Genomic DNA, 14518 nt, shown 5'->3' with positions numbered 1-14518 from the left:
TGGGCCACTCAAGGACATCAATTTTCTTCATTTGAAGCCATTCCATGGTTGCTCTGGCAGTGTGCTTTGGGTCATTGCCCTGCTGAAGGATGAACCTCTTCCCCAGTTTAAGTTTACTTGCAGAGATTAGAAGGTTTTTACCCAGGATCTCTCAGTATTTAGTATCATTCATTTTCCCATCAATCCTGACCAGATTTCCAGTCCCTGCTGCTGGAAAACTTCCTGATAGCATGATGCTACCTCCACCATACTTTACAGTAGTGATGGTGTTGTCTGACTGATGAGCAGTATTAGATTTACACCACATGTACACTTAGTGTTGAGGCCAAAATATTCCATTTTAGTCTCATCCGACCTTCTTCCGTATCTTTACAGTATCTTCTGAATGACACTTTACGAAGTCTTTGTGAGCAAGGATGTGTTTCTTTTTTTTAAAAAAAATCAGGACTTCTTTATTTCCAGTCTTCCATAAATACCTTTTTTGTGCAAGGCCCCAGAGATTGTGGAGCCATGAACATCATCTCCAGTTGCAGCTCATTCAGAGAGACTGTTGACATCACAGTAGCCTCTCCTCCAAGTGCCATTTCTCTCCAGTGACTAAGTTTGAAGATGTGGCCTGACCAAGCACTTGTGGCTGTGGTTTCATATTTTTTCTACTTTTTCATGGGATTGCACTGAGCTCTGAGGTATGTTCAGTGCTTTTGAAATGGTGTTGTACCCTTCCCCACATTTGTTCTTTTCTATTATCATTTCCCTGATTTGTCTTGAAAGTCTTCATTCTGGTATTCATTTGTCTTCATTTTCAATCTACCATACCATTGGATCTTACAGAGAGAGGGGGTATATATTCATATTAATTCATTGAAAACAGGTGATCCTCCAATTTTCTACATCAAAATATTAGGTGGGTCAGTAAGGAAATATACATTATGCCTGAGGGGTCTCATCCTGAAATGTAGACTGCACTTTTTTGCATAGATATTATCTGGTCTGCTGAGTTCCTTCAGCATTTTGTGTGTGTTGTTTCCATTTCCTTTTCAACCACATTCTCCTGCCTTCGCCCTGTAAACTTTCATGCCCTGATTAATCAAGAATTATCAACCTCCTCTTTAAGTGCACCCAACGACCTGGCCTCCACAGATGCCTGTGGCAACAATTCCACAGATTCAGCACCATCTGGTGAAAAAAAAATCCTGTTCTTCTCCATTCTAAATGGAGCTTCCTCTAATCTGAGGCTGTGCCCTCTGGTCCTAGGCTGCTCCAACATAGAATGCAGGATTTCTTGAAGGTTAACTTACAGGTTGAGTCATTTGTAAGGAAGGCAAATTCAATGACAGTATTCTTTTCCAGAGGAATAGAATATAAAAACAAGGATTTATAAGGCATTGGTCAGACCAACTTGGAATATTGTGAGCAGTTTTGGACCTTTTACCTAAAAAAGTGGAGAGTGTCTCGAGGAGGTTCACAAGAATGATACCGGGAATGAAAGGGTTAACGTAGAGGAGAATTTGATGGCTGTAGTACTGACCCCTGAGGTACTTTACTTGTCACAGGTCTCCAGTCTTAGAAACTTCCTGCTTTATAACATCAAGCCATTGTGCATCCAATTCATCAACTCTCCATGTTTTCTAAACTTCCAGAGCAGTCTGCCATGTGGAACCTTAATAAAGACCCCAATGAAGACCATATAAACCATGACTACCACCCAGCTATCATCAGCTTTGTAAGGCATGATGCAATATGCAAAGCCCAAAGCCATGCTGACAACTCTTAAAACAACACCTGTTTTTCCAGATCTACTAATGTCTTATTTTTTCAGAATCCTCTTCAGTAACTTACCTACCTCAGATGTTTGACTTATCAGTCTATAGTTCCTATTGTTTTCTTTGCTTAAGAAACCAATAAGACCTCAGACAACATTAGAAACCAAAAGGTTGAGCGTGGTGTGACTAGTATCCTGAGCTGCATACGTAATGTCGGAAAGGCAGATGAGAGAGCTGAAGACGAGGTGGCTGGTTTACAAACAGAGACAATGTGCAGTGAAGAGAGGCTGATGATGAGGCAAAATTGCAGTCAACAGGATGAGTTGCAATGTAAAAGGTGGACAAAATTGAAAAGGATGAAAATAGGACTGAAGATAGATAGATAGACATACTTTATTGATTCCGAGGGAAACTGGGTTTCATTATGGTTGCACCAACCAAGAATAGAGTATAAATATAGCAATATAAAACCATAAATAATTAAATAATAATATGTAAATTATGCCAGATGGAAATAAGTTCAGTACCAGCCTATTGGCTCAGAGTGTCTGACCCACCAAGGGAGGAGTTATAAAGTTTGATAGCCACAGGCAGGAATGACTTCCTATGATGCTATGAAGGTGTTATATTTGAATGCATGGAGTATATGGAATAAGGTAGATGAACTTGCAGCACAGTTACAGATTGGCAGGTATGATGTTGTAGGCATCACTGAATTATGGCTGAAAAAAGATTATAGGGGTGAGCTTAATGTTCATGGATACACATTGTATTGAAAGGACAGGCAGAAAGGCAGAAGGGGTAGTGTTGCTCTGTTGGCAAAAAATGAAATCAAATCATTAGAAAGAGGTAAAATAGGGTTGGAAGATATTGAATCATTGTGGATAGAGCTAAGGAACTACAATGGAAAAAGACCCTGATGGAAGTTACATACAGATCACCAAATAGCAGGAAGGATATAGTCTACAAATTACAACGGGAGATAGAAAATGCATGCGAAAAGGGTAATTATACAATAGCCATGGGGAACTTCAATATGCAGGTAGATTGGGAAAATCACGTTGGAGCTGGATTCCAGGAGGGGGGATATTGCCACACTTGGAGTATTGTCAACAGATTTGGGTTCCATATCTCAGAAAGAATGTGTTGTCATTGGAGGGAGTTTAGAGGAGATTCACAAGGATGATTCCAGGAATGAAGGGGTTAACCTATAAGTAACATTTAGCAGCTTTGGGCCTGTACTCACTGGAATTTAGAAGAATGTGGGGGGATTTCATTAAAGTCTACCGAATGTTAAAAGGACTAGTTAGGGTGGATGTGGAGAGGATGATTCCTCTGGTGAGGGTATCTAGAACTGGGGGGAGCGGGGAGGGCACAATGTTAAAACTGAGGGGCGACCTTTTAGAACAGAGGTAAGGAGGAATTGTTTTTAGTCGGAGTGTAGTGAATCTGTGGAATGCTCTGCCACAGACTGCGGTAGAGGACGAGTTCATGGGTGTATATAAAACAACAGTTGATAGGTTCCTGATCGATCAAGTCTTCAAAAGATATGGCAGCAGGCAGTTGTGTGGGGTTGAGTGGAGCAGACTTGGTGGGCTGAATGGCATAATTTTGCTCCTATGTCTTATGGTCTTGTGGTCTTATAGAGGCCAATTATCTGACCTCAGTGGTTGGGAAGATGATGTTGGAGTAAATTATTAAGAATGAGGTCTCATGTACTTGATAAAATAGGCCATTGTTAGCATGGTTTCCTCAAGGGGAATTTTTATATGAGAAATCTGTTGGAATTCTTTGAAGAAATAGCAAACAGGATAAACAGAGAAGAAGTGATTAATGTGTACTTTGATTTTCAGAAGGCCTTTGATAAGGTGACACAATCAACAAGCCCATGGCATTACGGGAAAGATTCTAGTATGGACAAGGCAGTGGCTGATTGGCAGGAGGCAAAGAGTATGAATAAAGGGAGCCTTTTCTGGTTGGCTGCTGGTGACTAGTGGTGTTCCACACTGTTCTCTGTTGGGACCGATTCTTTTTACGTTACATGTCAATGATTTGGATGATGGAATTGATGGCTTTGTTGCAAAGTTTGCAGGTGATATGCAGACGGGTGGAGGGGCAGGTAGCTTTGATCAAGTAGAGAGGGTATAGACGGACTTAGGTTAGGAGAATGGGTAAAGAAGTGGCAGATGGAATACAGTGTCGGGAAGTGTATGGTCATGCACTTTGGTAGAAGAAATGAAAGAGTTGACTATTTTCCAAATGGAGAAAACATACGAAACACTGAATCACAAAATGATCGGGAGTCCTTGTGCAAGATTCCCTAAAGGCTAATTTGTAAGTTGAGTCTGTGGTGTGAGGAAGGCAAATGCAATGTTGGCATTCATTTCAAAAGGATGAGAATATAAAAGCAAGGATGTAATGTTGAAACTTCATAAAGCACTGGTGAGGCCTCACTTGGAGTATCGTGAGCAATTTTGGCCCCTTTATTTTTGAAAGGATGTGCTGAAACTGGAAAGGATTAAAAGGAGGATCATGAAAATTATTCCTGGTATGAACGGCTTGTCATATAAAGAGCATTTGATGGTTCTCGGCCTGTATTCACTGGAATTCAGAAGAATGGGAAGTGACCTCATTGAAACTCATTGAAACCTCATTGAAAAATAGTGAAAGACCTTGACAGAGTGGTAGGAAAGTCTAAGACAAGAGGATATAGCCTCAGAATAGAGGGACATCCTTTTAGAATAGAGCTGAGGAGGAGTTTTTTTAGCCAGAGAGTGGTGAATCTTTGCTACAGGCAGCTGTGGAGGCTATGAATTTATGTATATTTATGGCAGAGGTTGATAGATTCTTGGTTGGTCAGGGTGTGAGGAGATAGAGGGGTAGGGAAGGTGGGACATTCGGGCTGTTATGAAAGCCGTGATGAAATGGCAGAACATACTCAATGGGCCAAATGACCTCTTTATCCTCCTACAGCTTCTGGTCTTATGAATCGTACAAAGTTAACACCGGGCAGCACAGTAGTGTAGTGTTCAGTGTGACTCGATTACAGCTCATGGCATTGGAGTTTGGAGTTCAATTCCGATGTCATCTGTAATGTGTCTGTATATCCACCTCGTGCAATGTGTGGGTTTTCTCCAGGTGCTCTGGTTTCCTCCCACAGACCAAAGACGTATCAGTTAGCAGGTTAATGGGTCATTGTAGATTGTCCCATAATTAGGCACGGGTTAAATTGGGGCTTGCTGGGTGACGCCGCTCGAAGGGCTGGAAGGGCCGACTTCACATGGTATCTCAATAAATAAACATGCAGGTGAAACCAGCAGCAGCTTGTTGGCCTGAATTGCAAGACATTTTGGAAAAAAAAACATAAAAATGCGATGTTGAAATTCTACAAGACATTTGTGAATCTGCTTGTGGAACTCTCTCTTCAGGTCTGCCCCTTCACCAAAGGAAAGATACACTGGAATAGAATTGATTCCTCAGATGGGACAATCCTATTGAAAGCTTCTAGAGAACAGTCTGGCCTATAATTTCTAGAGTTAGGCAAATGTGAGGTGATCTCAAAAAAATGTAAAAAATTCTTATGGGTGTGACAGGTTGGATTTGGCCTATAGTTTTCCTAAAAGGGGACTGGAACAATAGGTAACAGTCTCAAACCACAGTGTTGGTCATTCTGGACAAAGCTGAAATACAAATTAGATTAGATTAGATTAGATTCAACTTTATTGTCATTGTGCCGAGTACAGATACAAAGCCAATGAAATGCAGTTGGCATCTGACCAGAAATGCAAAGAATAATGTTATTTACAAAATACCTGTGTATAAAAAGTAAGTGCTACAGCACACAAATATAAAAGTACTGAGACAGTACAATATGGGTGCAATACTGCTTAGCGCTGTGATGTGAGGTTCAGCAGGGTCACAGCCTCAGGGAAGAAGCCCTTCCTGTACCTGCTGGTGCAGGAGCGGAGGCTCCTGTAGCACCTACCGGATGGGAGGAGAGTAAAAATCCCATGGTTAGGATGAGATGCATTCTTGATAATGCTTTTCACCCTGCCCAGGCAGCCTTTATGGTAGATGTTCTCAATGGTGGGCAATTGGGTGCCAATAATCCGCTGGGTAATTTTCACCACACTCTGGTGTTGCACACCTCAAGGAGATCTTGTGATTTTCTTATGAGAATGGTGTAATGGTCTTTTGGAGGTCACCTGATGTAATTTTCTCGCCGATGTGAGGTCATGTGATGACATGTTCAACACGGGTATAAAAGGGAAGACCTCTGATGATGCAGTTAGATTCTCCAGCTAGAATGTTAGTTAGTGTCTCTGTTCCATTGCGTATTTGTTTTATGATGCAGTTTCATTTTTAAAACGGAATGTTACGTTCTATTGTAAGGTACAATAGTGCTGGACTGGCAATTTCTGCCAGATTTGTTGATGTACCTTGTCAGTAGTATTGGAGGGTGAAGACTGAATCGAAGTACAGGACCCAAAGGATTAAGAGAAGTTGGTATCATTCAGCAGTTTAAAATGTACGGGGTCACTTCTTTGTATGCTAAATTTAAAATGGCTTCTTTGTTATGTTAATCTTTTAAATTGCTGCGTATGTGGATTAAAATGGCTCCTATGTTATGTTAAATGCTGAGAAAGTCTCCAGCTAGACAGTTGCTTGGGTTAATACAGATAGCAGGGTGCTATTAGCCAATGGGTGGTCATGTATCTTTTTGTTTTCGGATGATAATGCTGTATTATATGACTGGGGACAGGGTTTTGGCGGGGAGTCGGAGGAGAGACGGGGAGGACGGCGGACTTGCGGATAGGCTCCGGTCGATCATGTCGGGTGGTCCCGAGCCGTGAGTCGACAGGATTCGGGTGGTCGTCAGGAATCGATTGAGCTCCAACAGTTGTGCACGAAGAACTTAGACTTTGATAAGTCTGGCGCCTTTTTTCCCCATTACTTCCTTTTCTGTATCGAACTTATATTAGTTTCATAGAATTAGGAATATCTATAAAGTGTACTTGGTAAAACGTATTGGGTGTGCTGGCTGATGATTGACATTTGGGATTGATTTGGGTGGCAACCGACTCCGTGGGAAGCGTTGAGGCAGGTGCTAGGTGGGATTTCCCCTAGACATATACAAGCCAATATAACTGAGCATTACAAGTGGGGGCTCGTCCGGGATTTGGATTTTCGGTAAAGCTGTAATAGTCGCCGTGTTAAGTAGTGCGAAGATGGATCGAGATAAGATTGTAGGTTGGTGGGGGCGTCACGTGATGACGTGCGATTGAGATGTGTAAATCCAGCTCTCCTGTAAAAAATCAGCAAAATGCCGTTTAAACAAAGTAAAGTTAATAAATACTTTCCGAAAACTACTTATAAACTTCGTAAGACTACTCTACGATATGCCTCGTAAACCACAACAGAAGAAGTCTGTTGTTGTGAAGTCGCCGCGAGATGGGAAGAGAAAAGGGCCTACTGCAGCGATGGAGCCTTGGATTCAGATTGGATCTCCTTCGGAGGAGACGTATTTTATCTCTGACGTAGAAGAACAGGGAGCAATGGCGGCGGTAGCGGTCTCTCAGAAGAAGATGTCAGAATTGCGCATGCGCAAAGAAGTACGCATGTGCAAATTGACACAGCTTAAACTACAAGAACCAACTGAAAGTGACTCAGAGTCAGAATTGGATATTGCAGAGAATACGGATGAAGAAGAGGAGGAAGAACTGGAAGAGACTGGAAGTAAAGGAGACGACGGAGACATAAGAGAGGCTTTATTGCAATTAACGGCTGAACTAAGAAAATTAAGAACAGAGCTTAGAGGCGTGAAGATGTGCTATGATAAAGCTATGAAAAGACAGGATAAAATGGATAAGAAACTTCAGAAGATGGAAAGAACAATGGAGCATATTAACGATAGAGTGGAAAAAACAGAAAATGATGTGCTTGTCTGGAACACGGAAAGAAATCGACTCTTGGAGAAAGTGGACGTGTTGGAAAATTTTAGTAGACGCAATAACATTAAAATTGTCGGTCTAAAAGAAGGTATAGAGGGAGATAATCCAATAAAATTTTTTCAAAGATGGATCCCGAAAACCTTGCAAATGAAATAGGAAGACCGATCAATTGAAATAGAGCAGGTACATAGAGCTCTAAGACCAAAACCACAAGATGACCAATATCCACAATCAATTTTAATAAAATTCTTAAGATTTCAAGACAAAGAAAGGATTCTACAGGCGGCTGCCCAAGCTGCCAAGAAGAGAAAAGGGCCACTGATGATAGAAGGGAAGAAAATTTTTTTCTACCCTGATATAAGTTATGGACTTTTGAAGAGAAGGAAGAAATTTAATCCAGTGAAAAAAGCCCTATGGGATCACAGTTATCAATTTATATTGCGTTATCCTGCAACCTTGAAGATTTTTTTACCTGGTGGAGAAAAAAGATTTTTTGATGATTACCGGAAAGCGGAGGAGTTTGGGCGAGATTGTTTGAATATTCACCAGATACAAGAACATACCTAGGGGAGCGAGATGGATTGAAGATGAAGACTGGATCAAGGATTAGGCCTGTTGGATTTTTAGGCGGATGAATATATAAATATATTATTAGTTATATGAGGGAGGGGAAGAAAGGTTAAAATTTGAGGAATATTAGCTGGGAATAATGACATTAATTTTTTTTATATATATACAATTTTTTGTTACGGGGGAGCTGGAAGAAACACTGACCAATCGCTACGTTATTCATGTGTGCAAGCGTGGCAATAGCCACAACCCGCACAATGGAGGGGGGTCGTATAGTGTATCTTTTCATTCACAACATTAGTGGGGGGGTATTTTGTTTTTTCTTTTTTTGTATCTTATCTATTTTTTTTTTCTTTTTGCCTGGATGATTGGGAGGGAAACACATAGCAACATGGTGAAGTTCAAAGAGATTCCCCAGGGAACTATGAGAGTTGAGAAGCTAAGTAATGTTTTAGATTTTAAGAGATAAATATGGAACATTTTTGAATATTTGGAGCCTTTATTTACAGCTCCGATGATAAAGATCTAGGTTCCTTGGGGGAAAGTAGCAAATATATATTAAATTTATTTTTATCCCATGGAGCATGTGCAAACCTTCCAATATTCAGGTGGTTCTTTTTTTTTCTTTTTTACTTTTCTCTTTAGGTAGGAGTATATATCGGGGGGGGGAGGGCTAAGGGGAGGGGGGAGGGTAGATATTATTTTCTCATGTGTCACTTTGAAAACTCAATAAAAATTATATATATAAAAAAAGATTGTAGGTTGGTGTGAATTAGAGGATGTACCGGTGAATCATGCGTGTTAGGTGGGGTGGATTTCCGCATTTCGGCAGATGTACTAGTGCAAGGGTTGAGTTTGATTAAAGGTATCGGGCAGGTAGAACTCATAGCTAGAAGGTGTGGGAAAGAAGTGGAGTCCAGCTGGGTGCTGGTTCGAACGAATGCCCCAAGGTATCTTGGGGGCCCCAGCCACTTTCCAGTGGCTCATGGAGAGGACAGTGGGGGATATGAACCTGCTGGAGGTATTGGTGTACCTGGACGACCTGATAATATTGGATCTACATTGGAGGAACGAGGAGTGGCTGCTGAAGGTGCTGAGTTGTCTGAAGGAGGAAGGGTTAAAACTTTCCCTGGATAAATGTCAGTTCTGTAAGACGTCGGTCAGCTATGTCGGGTACATAATGTCGAGAAATGGAGTGGCCACCGATCCGGGTAAGATAGCCGCAGCCACCACCTGGCCGAGACTTCAGAAGGTGAGTGCCTTACGCTCGTTTTTGGGGTTTTGCGGATATTACCGGCGATTCGTGAAAGGATATGCGAAAATGAGTCATCCATTGAACCAGCTGCTGTGTGGCTATCCACCTGTGGGGAGGAGGAGGAAGGGAGACCCAGGGTCGGAGGTAGGAGGATACTTGAACCCAAGGGAGCCTTTTGGATCAAGGTGGGATGCTCAATGTGAGGAGGCGTTCCAATCTCTAAAAAGGGCGCTGACACAGGCCCCAGTGTTGGCTTTTGTTGATCCCCGGAAGCCGTATGTTCTACACACTGATGCCAGTCACGAGGGTCTGGGGGCTGTTCTGTACCAGGAACAGGGCAACGGATTGAGGCTGGTGGCATTTGTCATCCGGAGCTTGTCGCCATCTGAGAGAAACTATCCCATTCAGAAGCTGGAGTTCTCGGCGTTGAAATGGGCGTGGTGGACAAGTTGAGTGACTATCTATACAGGGCCCAGTTTGAGGTGAGAACTGACAACAACCCCCTCACTTATATCCTGACCTCGGCAAAGCTGGATGCTACTGGGCATCGGTGGTTAGCGGCCTTGTCTGCCTATGAGTTCAGCCTGAAGTACCGGCCGGGGAGTCGGACCATCGATGCAGATTCTCTATCTCGTCGGCCATGGCTGAGGAGTGGAAGAGTGTCCCTGCCCCGGGAGTGAAGGCCATGTGTCAAGTTGGGAGCGACGGGGAAGCAGGAGCCCCGGTGGGGCTGGATTGGGCAGTGGATCAATTGCAGGTTGACGATGACGCGCTACCCACTGTGTACTGTAATTTGACTGCTCTGAGGAACAGGCAGTTGCCAGAGTTGAGCCCCCAGGAAGTGGGGGCGGCTCAGCAGGATGACCCGAGCATTGGCACCATCTGGTATGTGGTTAGACAGGGGGCTATGGCCCAGGTAGAGAAAGCGAAGCACACCTCCGTGCCCTTACTACTGAAAGAGTGGCCTCAGTTGAAGATGAAGAACCAAGTCTTGTACCGGATCACATCACTCCCGGACCACCCCCAGCACTGTGCTCCAGGCACTACATGATGATTCCGGGCACTTGAGGGTAGAAAAGACCTATGAATTACTCAAGGACCGGTTTTACTGGCCCCGGATGAGGGGGGAGGTGGAAGAATACTGTAAGACCTGTAGTCGTTGCATCAGGAGGAAGACCTTGCCTGCGCAGGCGGCTCCGTTGTCCCATTTGCAGAGTGCGGGACCCATGGACCTGGTGTGTATGGACTTTCTGTCTATTGAGCCAGACATCAGCAACACCGCGAATGTCTTGGTCATCACGGATCACTACACTAGATATGCTCAGGCTTTTCATACCTTAGTATGGGGTCTCTTCTTTGTATGTTAAATTTAAAATGGCTTCTTTGTTATGTTATACTGGGGAATGCTTCTTTGTTATGTTAAATGCTGAGTAAGTCTCGCTAGACAGTTGCTTGGGTTAATACAGATAGCAGGGTTCTATTAGCCAATGGGTGGTCATGTATCGTTTAGTTTTCGGATGATAACGCTGAATCATATGACTGTGGAAGGGGCTTTTGGCGGGGAGTCGGAGGAGAAATGGGGTGGATGGCGGGTGTGCAGAAAGGCTCCAGTTGATCACTTCAGGTGGTCCCGAGTCGTGAGTCGACAGGATTCGGGTGGTCGTCCGGAATCGATTGAGCTCCAATGGTTGCGCACGAAGAACTTAGACTTTGATATGTCTGGCGCCTTTTTTTCCCCATTACTTCCTTTTCTGTATCAAACTTATATTAATTTCATAGAATTAGTAATATCTATAAAGTGTACCCGGTAAAACGTACTGGGTGTGCTGGCTGATGATTGATGTTTGGAATTAATTTGGGTGGCAGTAGTACAGCAACCGACCCAGCGAGAAGCATTCAGGCCGGTGCCGGGAGGGATTTCCCCAAGACATATACGAGCCAATATAGCTGAGCGGTACAAAAAAAAAAGGATCAACCTTATTGAGTCTTCATTGAAGAAATAGTGACCTGCATTGAGGTAACTCCTGCCAAGAGAGCAAGGTAGTTCATGCAGGATTTGCTTGCCAGAAGAAAGGCCAGTTGTTTTAAGCCATTTATTTCCTTCATCGTGAATCCTTTTGGATAGAACCAGCAGGAAAGTCGCGTCTATGAAGAAATCCTTCTCTAGAGAAGTCTCTCCCAATTGAACGTATAAAACTGTTGGACTTTCAAATTTACCATTTTAAGAACTGTATTTGACTTTACCGCTTTAAGAACTGTTTTCGCATTTATCACTTTAAGAACCAGTACCAGAACCAGTGGCGATTTGTTGAACGGCCGCATATCGGTTAACTTCCGGTTAAGGTTTTTGTTTGGTTTTTTTTTATTGTTTATCCGCGTTTAATACATGTTTCATTGTTTTTATATAACCTGCCTCAATTGATATTCATTGTTGCCGGTTACATAACACTGGAGTGCTTTGTGGTCTGATACGGAACAATTACTATACCACACTGAGATGCAGTTGGTGAGTATGCTCTCAATGGTACAGCGGTAAAAGTCCATCAGTATTCTGGGACAGAGGTGAGCTTTCTTGATGCTCCGTAGGAAATACAGGCGCTGTTGAGCCTTTTTGATCAGGAAGGAGGAGTTCAGGGACCAGGTGACATCCTCGGAAACGTAGACACCTAGGAATATGAAGCTTGATACATATTCAATGCAGCTCCGTTGATGTAGATGGGGATGTGAGTGTGGCTCCTAGCATGCCTAAAGTCCACAATGATCTCTTTGGTCTTTTGGGTGTTAAGGGCCAGGTTGTTGTCGGCACACCATGGGGCCAGGTGCTGGACCTCATTCCTGTAGGCTGTCTCATCATCCCCTCCGATCAGGCCAACCACCGTGGTGTCATCTGCGAACTTGATTATGGAGTTAGAACCACGTACAGGAACGCAGTCATAGGTGAAAAGGGAGTACAGAAGAGGACTCAGCACACAGCCTTGAGGCACGCCGGTGTTCAGGGTGAGAGTGGAGGAGGAGAGGTTGTCTAACTTAACTGATTGGGGTCTGTTAGTCAGAAAGTCCAAGGTCCAATTGCAGAGGGATGAGCTGATACCAAGCTGGCGAAGTTTGGCGATCAGCTTGGAGGGGATCACAGTATTGAATGCCGAACTAAAGTCATGAACAGCATTCTGACGTAAGAGTTGGGGCTGTCCACGTGGGTCAGGGCAGAGTGAAGTGCCATGGAGATGACATCCTCTGTTGACCTGTTGGTGCGATAGGCAAATTGATGGGGTCCAGGGTAGTGGGCAGACAGGATTTCAGATGTGATAGAACCAGTCTCTCAAAGCACTTTGCAATAATGGGGGTGAGTGTAACTGGTCGGAAGTCATTTAGGCCCGTGGCAGTGGATGTTGCCCCTCAATTTTGAGACTGTGCCCTCTAGTTTAGGATACCCCCACCACAGGAAACATCATCTCTCATCCACCCTATCAAGTTCTTTCAACATTCAGTAGGTTTCAATGAGATCTTCGTGCATTCTTCTAAGTTCCATTGAGTACAGGCCCAAAGCTGCCGAATGCTCCTCATATGCTAACCCCTTCATTCCCAGAATCATCCTCTTGAAACTCCTTTGGACTCTTTCCAATGACAATACATCCTTTCTGATGTCCAAAACTGTTGAAAATACTCTAAGTGCGGCCTGACTAGTGTCTTAGAAAGGCACAGCATTATCTCCTTGCTTTTATATTCTATTCTCCTTGAAATAAATCCTAACATTGCATTTTCCTTCTTTACCACAGACTCAACCTATAAATTAACCTTCTGGGTATCTTGCATTAGGATTCCTAATCCCTCTGCACCTCTGATGTTTGAACCTTCTCCCATTTAGATAATAGCCCACATTCTTGTTCTTTTTACATTATCGTTCCATTTGCCACTTTTTGCCTATTCTTCCAATTTGTTTGTCCTGCTGCAATCGCATTACTTCCTCAGCACTACTTTCTCCTCCACCCTATCTTATTATCATCCATAGACTTTGCCACAAAGCCATCAATTCCATTATCCAAATCATTGACAAACAATGTGAAAAGTAGCAGTCCCAATACAGACCCCTGAGGAACCTCACTAGTCACCGGCAGCCAATCAGAAAGGCCCCCTTTATTCCTACTTGCTCCCTTCTGCCTGTCTGCCATTCTTCTATCCATGTCAGTATCTTTCCTGTGATGCCATAGGATTTTATCTTGTTAAGCAGACTCATCTATGGCAACTTATCAAATGCCTTCTGGAATTCCAAGTAAATGACATCCACTTCTTCTCCTTTGTCCACTCTGCTTGTTACTTCTTTGAAGAACTCTAACAAATTTGTCAGGCAGGATGTCCCTTGATAGAAACCATGCTGACTTTGTCTTATTTTATCACTAGTCTCCAAAATACTCCTTAATAATAGACTCTGACACTTTCTCAACCACTGAGGTTAGGTTAACTGGCCTATAATTTCCATTCTTTAGCCTTCCTCCCTTCTTAAAGAGTGGAGTGTCATTTTCAATCTTCCAGTCCTCCAGGACCATACCAGAATAAAGTGATTCGTGAAAGATCATAACCAATGCATCTGCTATCTCCTTAGCAACCTCTCTCAGGACTTGGGGATACAGTCCATCTGGTCCAGATGACTTATGTACCTCAAGGCCTTTGAGTTTGCCTTGCACTTTTGCCTCTGTGGTACAATTTAACTCTTTGCTCTGTCTGTATTTGTACCCAATCATTTTTATCTTGTTAAGCAGATTCATATATGGCAACTTATCAAATGCCTTCTGGAATTCCAAGTAAATTACATCCGAGGTTTGTCCTTCCTTACATTCATATTACACCCATCATCTACTTGTAAACCTGTTGGTTCATCCTCAGCCCTATCATACCGGTTCCCATCTCCCTGTTATATTAGTTTAAACCAATAATAATGATATGAATCTAGAAGATTATAAGGCTAGCAGGAAGGAGCTTAA

This window comes from Mobula birostris, chromosome 7 (assembly GCF_030028105.1).
Source record: "Mobula birostris isolate sMobBir1 chromosome 7, sMobBir1.hap1, whole genome shotgun sequence".
NCBI lineage: Eukaryota > Metazoa > Chordata > Chondrichthyes > Myliobatiformes > Myliobatidae > Mobula > Mobula birostris.
Note: the sequence above shows the minus strand (reverse complement) of the source record.